Here is an 11,728-nt window from a genome sequence, read left to right as displayed (position 1 = left end):
GTATAGCTGTACTTAGAAGAATGTTCATTAGAGTATTATGCATGAGAATAAAAAATCATGGTCCATCTAAATGTCCATCAATGTGCGATTGTTAATAAGATATCAAATATCCTTGGTAAGAGTACTATTGTGGTTTCATGCCTATGAAATGTCAAGAAGCAACTAGTTAATGGACACGGTAACCACTTTGGGTAGATGTTATTTATTTGACATTTTATGGGTTTAGAAAGCAAAGCACAGATAAATTAAGTAACTTGTCAAAGTCACAGAATTACTAATGCTGGGGCTAGGATTCAAATGCAGCTAAGTCATTTGGTCCCAAAGCCTGCAGTCTTATCCCTTCTACTACAATGCCCATAGAGATTCCAAGAATGAGGCAGTTTTAGACAGCTTCAAATGGAAAAGATGTCCAAGAATTATTGGACATTAAAAAATGAAGTCACAAACAGAAAGTATAGTATGGTGTCATTCTGGTAAAAGTTACATACATATTAGAAGACTTGGAGAGGAAATCTGAAGAATTATTCACCAGGTTGTTCATATGAGAGTTTCCGTGGGTGGGAATCTCGATTTCTATTTTATGTATCTGTAATTTTTAGATATGTTATAAAAGTGTATAACAATAGATAGTTTTTTAAAAATATCAAAATATAATTGGAAAATTAATAACAGCAGTGAATTATTTTATCAACATATGTAGTATTATTTTCAGAATCTCAAGTGCTGGCAGTCAATTTGGCCTTTTTTTTTTAACAAAGTAGAAACAAATTGTATCACATAGAATGTTCATAATATGGACATTATCACAGTTGGTGTTTGAGGGAGGCTGGTGTTCTATGATAAAGAAAGCTACAACACTGAGAGTTTTTTCCTATATAAGCAAATTTTGCAAGTGATTTAACTGTTGAATGAAAGCACTTTTTATCAATAGAGTTATAATTATTTTTATTTCACATTCTCTATATTAGAACATGAATGTTTATTCTTTTAAAGCTTTTTATTTTTTATGGAAGGAGGATTCTCTCAACCTTTCCAATATATAAAAACACGTACTCACATTTGCACTATAAACTGCTTACATGGGCAAAAACTGCATTCCAGGTTCCTAGGGAGGGAAATTCTGCATTTTATTCTGAAGTTACAAATGATATTTAATATACTACTGGGTTAAGCACTAGGTTTAGGCTGGCTATAGCCCTACTTTATGCATTTCAGCATTGAAAAAAAAATCAGTAACGGGTAATGCTATCAAAAATGCTAATCCAAAGCTTTGCTTATGGATATCATATTATTTTAAAAGGTAATAGAGAACATTCCCTGTAATCTAGGGTGAGTCAAGGAAAATGGCATCTAAGGGAGTATGTCAGCCAAACAGAAAACTTGACCCAACACCAAGCTCATTGTCAGAATCACAGCTGCCTCATCAACCAATGAGACTGAAAGGGAGGCAGCCGGGAAGTCAGGTGCCGAGGCTGGAAAGACTCAGTGCCAGACCCATTGGCAGTTGGCCCTTCAGCTGCTGTACAGCCCCGGTAGGGGCCCAGGGGTATTGAATCTGGTTTTGGACCACAGGAGGAGAGTGAAGTGTACAACCAATATTGTCAACAGCAAGATCGTCGAGTGAGTCCTGATAATATACTCATGGGAAGATATATTGTTCTGCTTCTAGGTTCTGTAGGGAAGGAGGGCCCAGGGGGAATGCATGTTGCAACGCTGCAAGCAGAATCTACCCCTCTGCCCATAGCAGCTGGTTGTGGTTGTTCAGTTTTCCTTCATCTTTTTGATTTCTGCAAGTGGCATGTTTTACTTGCTAAGGAAGGTCTTGCAAAATATGAGGTGAGACGTCAATACTAACTTTAAAAGGGGAGGTGTGGTCAGAAGGGACGTGATACTCAGATTTTAAGAAGAAAATGGATTTTTGAATTTGGCATTATTAACAGAGAGCTGTCATGTTCCTTTCCCTCAACAGAGAAAATAAGTGACCCAAAATAGAAAATAAATGACCCTTTCTGTGATTAGCAACTCACTGTGTGTGTTTAGTGTCAAGAGTGCTATTAGTAACTAATAAAAATTTATAATCATGAGATCACCTCCCCAAACAAAAATGAATAAACAGAGAATACATCTTTATAGCAAGTCTAATGGCACCTTTGCAGCTAAGGAGTCTGGACTTAGCAGAGTATCCTGCACGCCTGGAGCAGGCATTTCATGAATGTTGAAAAATGAGTGTAGTTTGCTGAATACTGAACTTGCCTTTGCAGTCTATATCCCTCCGCAAATAATCAGCCTGTTGTATGGCCTCCAGATTTATATTACTGCATTGTCACTTTGGTGCTGAGATTTGGCATAATTACTTCAGGAAAACATCCCTTATTGATACACACATTAGTCCACTGTAGTGAGTGGCACCTGGTATGGGCCCCTAAACCTGATATATTCTCAATAAATGCTTGTTAACCTGAATAGGAGTCACTAGGAATTGTGAGACATTATGGGAGTATGAAAGACATTATAATTTCTTATCATTTATTTACTTGCTTATTTTTACTTTTTTGAAGATGGGTTTTTTAAATATTTTAATTTTCTACCAGCTTTATCGAGGTATAATTGACAAATAAAAAATATATATTTAAAATAGACAATATAATGTTTTGATGTATGTACACATTGTGAAATGATTACCACAATCAAACTAATTAACAAATCCATCACCTCACATATAGTTACTTTTGTGAGTGTGTATGATGAGACACTAGAGGTTTATTCTCTTAGCAAATTTCAAGCACACAATACGTTATTATTTAAACTACAGTCACCATGCTGTACATTATCTAGAACTTATGCATCTTAGAACTGCAAGTTTGTACCCTTTGACCAATATCTCCCGCTTTCCATCAGTTCTTACCTTTTAATGAGAGATATGGAAGGTACAGGACAAATACAAATGAAATATAATAGGAATATACTAACATATGAATAACTTTGAAAAGTATCATGTACATATGCGGACATAAGAGGCATTTGTAGTGGCCAGAGGTTAACTTTCCAGATGGAAGTTAAGGAAGAGATAGCCAGAATTTATGATAACTGCAAACATTCATTAAACAATTTCTACTGGCCATGCACAATGCTTTAGATGTATTGATTATCTTACTTGATTTTCACTACAAACTTAAAGTAAGTAATACTATTTTTTCCATTTTACAGTTATGAAAACTAGGGCTCACATTGTCAAATGAATTGTCCAAAATTAGTAGGGAGGCAAGCCGAGGTCTGCACTCAGAAAATCTGGCTCAGAGACTTCATATAAGGGCATATAATCATATGAAAAAAACAGGAACCTTATGGTCATGAATCTTGAAGTCTTGGCACATTCTTCAGGCGTAACCACAGCTGCATATTTAGGACTTATTGAGAACTGGGATATCATTCGGCTAAGAGTGTTTCTCTAGGAACTCAGTTAACTTTTTGTCTTGTTAGGGGCCAAGAAATTGAGACCCCCCCAGAGTAGGGCGCTTTTGTGTGATGAGTACTTTGAACTATGGAAATTGGAATGACTCAGAAACAGCCTCAGAAGCAAAGTCTCTCTCTGACTTTCTCTTGCCTTTCTGTCTCCTGCTCCTCTTTCTCCTCTAAAATGAGTCACATAAACTGGAATTCCTCCTTCCTTAAGGTGGGTCATAGAAAAGAGAACCTCTTTCCTGCAAGCAAACCATAAGATGTAGAAATACGACTTTAATCTCCCCCACCTTTTTGTCTAGGATCTGGTCAGAAGAGATTATCTGACCTAATATGTCCAATAGTCGTAAGACCTCATTCCAGAGGGCTCCTGCCTGATACCCAGAAGGAAAGAACGCTACACAAAGGGGCCAGGAATCTGAACAGACAGGCCTTGCTCGGTTCCCCCTCTGTCTGTTACTGTTAGATTATTCCTTTTTCATCCAATTGCATTTCAACATGGCTGTCCACTCTTCACAGAATCTAAGATTAAAAATGGACACTTTTCCCTGGGTCTTGGGTCTTCATTGTGAAGGCTCCCACGTCCTGTAAAACTTTGATAAAATAAATTTGCTATTCTCTTCTCTCGTGAACCTGTCTTTGTCGTAGGAGTGTGGGCCATGACCCTTAGTGGAGTGAGGAAAGTGATCACCCCTTTCTCCTCCTGGTCTCCTCACAGCCAGGGTTTGTAGCTGTCCTTTCTTGATTGTCACTATCCTCATGACGTTCCCCGTCCCTGCTCGTGTAGGAACCCTGCTCCCTCCCATTGCCTTCCCTGATGTCTCGCATTCATATGCCTTGGAAACGGGCTTGGGGATCACGTACACTGTGCTCATGTCTCTGTCTCTGTCAAGTAGCTCGGTCTCCAGGACACATCAGAGACCCAGGCCCTCACAAGAGGCATCAGTCTTTGAGTAAAGCTGAGGTCATGTAGAATTGGCATGGCCAGGTGTGATGGTTACTTTTCTATGTCAACTTGGCTAGGCCATGATAGCTAGTTTTTGGTTAAACGTCAGTCTAGATGTTTCTGTGAAGCTGTTTTTAAACGTGATTAACATTTAAGTCAGTAGACTTTGAGTAAAGTCGATTACCCTCCATAATGGGAGTATAGAGTTCTCCTCCAATCAGTCGAAGGCCTGAAGAGAAAAGACTGAGGTCTCCTGGGAAACAGGGAATTCAGCCTCCAGACTGTCTTCAGACTCAAGACATAATACCAACTCTTTCTTGGGTCTCCAGCCTTTGGCTTGCCCTGAAGATTTCAGACTTGCTAGCCCCCACAATTGCATGAGCCAATTCCTTAAATCTGTCTCTGTCTCTCTCTTTCTCCACGCACAGACCCACACCCACAAACACGCATACATACACACATATATACACACCCATATATCTTGTTGGTTCTGTTTCCCTGGAGAACCCTGACTAATAGACCAGGGTAGTAGGTTCATGAAGATAGTGACCTTTGATAAGAAAAGGCATCGTGTTCAATATAATGAGAGGGGATAAGAATGAAAACTAACTAGTTGATCTGAGAAATGAGTGACAAGACTAAGAATACCTTAAATAAATAAACATGAGATTGCTTTGAGTTGGCACATGGAGTATCAGACAGTCAATCATAAGAAAAGTTCCATTATTTCTAAAACTAGTGCTTCCAGTGACAGAAAAACAAGGAGCATGGCTTAGTAGAAATTCAGCTAGTGACAGGGATGGGGATCTTAGTTTTATTCAGCATCTACTAGATGTCAGGCCCTTTTATGTACCTGAACTCATTTAATTATTATAATATCCTGCCTTGTCAGAGCCTGAAATTTAAGGGGATCAAGTAACTTGCAACTGATTTCCTTAGAAAGTAAGTGATGGACCTTCTTTCTGACTATGGATACCTCAGAGTTGCTCTTTGCTTGTTTGTTGCCTTGCCCTTGCCGCAGGGCTTCTGTACATGTTATGCCCTCGGCGTGGACAGCTGCCCCCAGTTTGTGCTTCCTCAACTTTTAAAAGGGAGCCTGAACACTCTCTAAGAAATCATTTTCTGTTCTCACCCAGGCTGGCTCAGGACCCCTTATTTTTGCTCTCCAAGCCCCCAGCACCTTTTTTTCCTTCATAGCACATGTGATTATGTGTTTGTGGGCGATTACTTTTTAAATTAAATCTCTACAATAGACTGTAAGTTGCATGAAAACAGGGAACTGCATCTATGTTGTTCATCATTTTATCTCCAGGGCCTAGTATACTACTTAGAACATGGTAGTGACTCAATAAATATATGTTGAATAAATACATTTAAATGAAGTTGAAATCAAGTATGTCTGAGAGCAAAACTCATGCTCTTTTCCATTGGATCATACTGCTTTTTGATTTTTTCAAGTAAACACTTAAAGATTTCTGACTTTTTTGAAAAGAAATAAAAAAGCACCTGACTTTTATTCTAAGCTCTATCCCAATTCAAACACTAAAAAAAAGCCCCCATTCTTTAAACAGTACCTCAATGTTATTGTATTATCAGTGGAATTTATCTTTTCAAGCACAAAGCCTTAGAATGTGATCTGGCTTTTCTCTACTTCTGTTTTACCCCAGCAAACCGGTTTTAAAACATATATACAAAATGTGTGACAGTGATTTTTCTTGATCTAGGGTAACAGCTTTAAAAGAATCATTAAAACAAGCACCTCAAATATATCTTTGAATAAAGAATGATTAGGTCAAGAAGAGTTAGAAATACACAGATATATGCAAATGTCCTTAATGAGCCTGAGTGAGAACATTAGTTGAACCTGTATATTTAAAGCATTTGAACCAAATGTATCAAAATTCCAGTAATCTATGTTTATTGATTATGAGTGTCATATAAATGTATCTTACAGGAAATAAAATATTCACACTATTCAACATCAGATTGCATCTCAGTGACATGGTTCTTTTTGTTGTTGTTGTTGTTTGTTGTTTTTTTTTTTCTCTTTGAGATGGAGTTTCACTCTTGTTGCCCAGGCTGGAGTGCAGTGGCATGATCTCAGTTCACTGAAACCTCTGCCTCCAGAGTGCAAGTGATTCTCCTGCCTCAGCCTCCCAAGTAACTGGGATTACAGGGGTGCGCCACCACGTCTGCCTAATTTTTGTATTTTTAGTAGAGAAGGCGTTTTGCCATGTAGGCCAGGCTAGTGTTGAACTCCTGACCTCAGGTGATCCACCCACCTCAGCCTTCCAAAGTGTTGGGATTATAGGCATGAGCCACCGCACCCAGCTGAACATCAGTTTTTAATACCTTAATTCTGCTGGTGTTTTGGCTCTCCAGGAGAAAGCACAAAGCTAAACATCAAAGTGTACAAAATCAAAGATCACATCTTCTGTACTTTTTATTTGCCCTGCCCATTTACTAAAGTGTTTTCCAGATTTTGGAAAGTTTAGGCACCACATGTTTCACCCCACTGTAGCATCTGTTTCAAACTTACTAGGTAAACTTGAACAGTATTCACGTATTAAAGGTTCAGTTTTAAGTTTATACACTTAGTATCTTGCTAACCCAGCATATATATTTTAAATTTTCCAGTAACACATTTAAAATACCTTACCTGGGTGTGTTGATCTGGCACGCATCTCTGGTCCCAGCTACTTGGGAGGCTGAGGCTAGAAGATCACTTGAAGCCAGGAGTTTGAGGCTAAACTGTGCTATTATTGTGCCTGCGAATAGTCCCTACACTACAGCCTGGGCGACACAGTAAGACCCAGTCTCTTGATAAAAACAATACAAAAAACAAAACTGACAATACACAAAATTCAGATGGGACTCAAAATTCAGCTTTGCTTTTCCAAATTCACATTTTAATTGGTCTAGCATAAGTATGTGTTCTCTACGCACCTAATTAAACCTTAATAGATACTTCTTTATCAGTTAGGAATGTGCTCAGCTGTAAGTAACAGAAAAGCTTAAAACATGCATTAAACAAAGAGTTTCCTTATTTCCCTTAGCAAAATGTCTGGGGGTGGATAGCTCCTTGGATAAATAGTCTAAGAATATCAGGACAGTTGTCAATACAGTTCTCTTGGCTCATCCCTTGGCCATATTGTCTCATGGCAGCAAGATGGCTGCTATACTTCCAGACTCAAGAAGGCAAAAGCTTTCCCAGAAATCCTTATTATCCTTCCCACCATACCTCACTGCATGAATCTGTGTCACATGGCCATTCCTAGCATCAAAGGAATCAGGAAACTATTGAGATGAGTGTATTGCTCTTCTCATCAAAATTGGTATTCTTTCACTTATTTATTTGTTATATTTAACATTAGTCAAACAAACAGTAGGAAAAGAGAAGGAACAAAGAAATCTGTAACTGGTTGTGATTAATTACTACATTCAAACCACATTTTCTTTTTTAATTGAGATGGAGTCTTGCTGTTACCCAGGTTGGAGTGCAGTGGTGCCATCTCAGCTCACTGCAACCTCCATCTCCCAGGTTCAAGCGATTCTCACGCCTCAGCCTCCCAAGTAGCTAGGATTAGAGGTGTGCAACACCAAGCCTGGCTAATTTTTTTGTATTTTTGGCAGACAGGGTTTCACCATGTTGACCAGGATGGTTTTGAACTCCTGACCTCAGGTGATCCTCCTGACTCGGCTTCCCAAAGTGCTAGATTACAGGTGTGAGCCACTGTGCCCAACCTCAAACCAGGTATTCTTTTTGTGAAGGAAGAAGCAAGAAAACGGATATTGGAGAGTCAATGAATGATGCCTTCCCCAGATACCTTTGAAAACAAACCTTGTTTTGATTGATGTCCATGCCAATTAGTGAAGTCCTATCATCCAGGCGCAGAGGCTAGATGAGGGTGTGACAAGGGAGGTCCCAGCATGTCTCTTTCTCTTCAGTGTTACCATGTCAAAGAATCCGTCTTTTTATTATTGGTGATGGAAGAAACCTTGGCAATTGCTTACTATAATCCCCCATTTTATTCAAGATGAAATAGACAATAAATCTATTGATAGATTTATTGAGAGAACATATATCAGTTATCAAGATTATAAAATTAGTTAGTGGCAGATCTAGAACAAAACCACAAATTTCCGATTTGGCCAGGACCTTTTTTGTGTACCACACTGTCTCTTTTTATTATTGGCGTCTTGTTGCTACATCATTTGTCTGGAGTGGAGATTTGGAATTGTGGCTCCACTGAATTCCGTTTCTTTAGGTGTTCCTCACATTCAGAATCCCACATTCTCCAACTGGAATCCCCAGAATTAGTATTTCTAACTCTTCCTTATGGTTGGTTACAGAAATACAAATGTAAGCTAATACAATTTCAATAAGCATTAGTTCTTTTTTTTTTAGCTCTGACAAGTGGCAGCGAGAGCAATAAATATTAGTTCTAATTCCACATATCTTTGCTGTAATTAATGAAAAAGTGACATTCTACGATTTTTAATTGTGTTCATCTTTTCTATTTACCATGTTTTACTTTTTTTTTTCCCCCATTTTTATTTAATTATTTTCCATATTCTTTGTTTTTAAATGGGAGTTATATATTTTGTTTCTATTTTTCAATGGTTTCTCATAGGTTTTTAACAAGCACACTTGACTCGTTTGTTTTAATGTCTAATCATTACAGTCTTCCACTATCAATATATTATTTTACTTTTCATTTTTTTACCCTCTATACTAAGCCATTATTATTTTTACTTCAATATTTACTTGAATGTTTTCTAATTTCTTTGATCACTGTAATTTGTACGTTTCCTTTCTTCTGGTTCAGTGTTCTTACTGAAGTACACCGTTGGTGGTTCTTTCATTGAGGAATCTGAAGATGATGAACTCTACCAGTCTTTATTCAAAAATCTCTTTATCATATTCTTAATCTTTAATTTAGTTGGGTATACAATTCTAAGACTTTTTTTTTTTCATAGCACTTTGAGGATATTATTCTGTTTCCTGCTGATTCTGTTTTTGCTGACAAAATTTCTGTTTCAGTCTAACTTGTTCTTCAGATAATCTGAGTGTTCTTTGTGGTTGTTTTAAATATATATGTATATTTTTAACTTTAGTATTATTTATGTTTACTATGATGTCTCTAGCTATGAATTTATTTTCATTTATTTCATGTCTCTGTAACTCTCATTGGATAATGTTTGACCATCTTATTCTTTCCTTCATGTCTCTTAGCATTTTTATTTTTTTAATTTGAGATGGGTGTCTCACTGTGTGGCTTAAGCTGGTCTCGAATTCCTGGGCACAAGTGAATTCCTGCCTCAGCCTCTTAAGTAGCTGGGATTACAGATGTGAGCCAATATTCCAAGTTTTTAGCATTAAAAAAATTATATATATGTTTATTTATTGATTTATTCTGTACTAATTGGAAGTAATTTATTTAGATCTATCTTCCAGTTCACACATTAGTTTTTAAGCTATTGATTAGCCTGTCCATTAAGAATTTTAATTTTAATAAACATACTTCTCACTTCTGCAAGTTTTATTTGGCTATTTTTCAAATTTGCTTTCCTTTTTTTCATTATGTTCTTTTCTTTCATTTTTATGGTGATTCTGTCTTCTATCTATTTTATCAATCTAAGCATACTTATTTTATGGTGTCTCTCAGACTGTTTTATGACATTAACTTATTAGGGTTCTAATCCTCATGTTTCTTGAGTCTTCTGACTTTCCCTTATGAAAAATAGCTCGTGTGGCTTGTCATTTTTTTGTTTTGAACTTTTCTTCCTCTGTGGGATTCTTGGACACACCAGGTTGTGTCAGTGATCCTAAACATAGGTTTTGGAGTTTGCTTTTGTCAAGTTTATTTCCTTTATTTGTACATTAGATTCTGTATTTCAGATTTTAAAATAACTCAGGACTGTGAATGCATACTCTCTGTGTGCATGAGGTACATCTGAGGGAGTTTTAATATTTGCTGATTTTTTTTCTTCTTTTGTAGCAAGCAGAAACAAATTTCCTTGTTGCTTACGTGAACTACTATTTCTCATATTTACTGTATCAGTTCATGTACTCACTACTCTAACCATACTTTTTCTTTATTTCTGATTCAGGGAACTTTATTCTGTCTTTCAAACTCAACTATGTATTCCATTTTTATTTGTCATATTTCATCCAGCATTTCCACGAGTTAGAGGAGAAAGTTGTTTGTGTTAGTTTGGCTTGCTGTGTTGCTAGAAACAAAAAGCTCATTGTTATTATTGTTATGTATTAATTTGACCAAAGCACTATTTATTAAAAGACTGCTGCCATTCTTACTATTCTTGTCATTTTTAGGTGATTTTAAGAACAGAATCATATGATTTCTGGAATCAGATCCACAGCTAATCTAAGTTGTAACATTTCCATATTGTTTTTGATGACTGAGTTTCATACTTAGATTACACTCATGGCATACGGATGGAAAGAAATAGCTTTTATAAGTTGATATCCATCACACACTATTTTGAATCCCTTTGACCAAAACAATGTCAGAATTTTAGCTATAGAGTTTTTTAATATTTATTTTTCTTCATTCCTTTATGATTCCTATTTTAACTTTTTCTGTGTCCACCCTTTTCTTCTGCTGTTATAACCCCCAAAGTGGAAAGAGGTGAAAGGAAGACAGTGAAAGAATCTGTGAGAAACAATAGAAAAAAAAGTTATAAATTGGCAGAAGGAAAGAAATTTTAAAAGATTTAAGAGAAGAGAAAATACAATGATGGTATCCCAAAGGAGCATGAATAAAGAAGCTATGGGTCAATGCAAAGGGAAAAGGGCGGGAGCTGGATAGAGAAAGTAAGCGCATTGGGGGTGATGAAGAAATAGCAGAACAGCATCCTTGGTGCCTACTGGGTACTGGACGTACATAGTCCTAGATACTTTTCAACCTTACTTCCGATGTAGCCTCAACAAATGCACGGACTGTGAGTAAGTATTCCATTTGGTAAATCAATTAAGTCAGATAAGTGAAATAACTTATCCAAGATCTGAAGAGTCGGTAAAAACCAGAGCCAAAATTCACCCCAAATCTGTGTGCTTTCACTAAAAACTGGGGCAGACTCGGAAAGGTCACTCTGCACCCTCACTGGAGCGGAGGCCAGATGCCCTACCTCTTTCTTCTTTTCTTTGCCAGCTAATTACATCTCTGATTAGTGTGGGACAAAGGAAAATGCACAGAAGAGAAGCCTGACAGGGGTGAGAAGGGAATGGCTGGGAGAAAGGAAGATGATTCATTTATAAGCTCTTTGTCCTCTAGAAATGCAATAGGCCTCCTAGGAGGA

This window comes from Chlorocebus sabaeus, chromosome 10 (assembly GCF_047675955.1).
Source record: "Chlorocebus sabaeus isolate Y175 chromosome 10, mChlSab1.0.hap1, whole genome shotgun sequence".
NCBI classification, from domain to species: domain Eukaryota; kingdom Metazoa; phylum Chordata; class Mammalia; order Primates; family Cercopithecidae; genus Chlorocebus; species Chlorocebus sabaeus.
Note: the sequence above shows the minus strand (reverse complement) of the source record.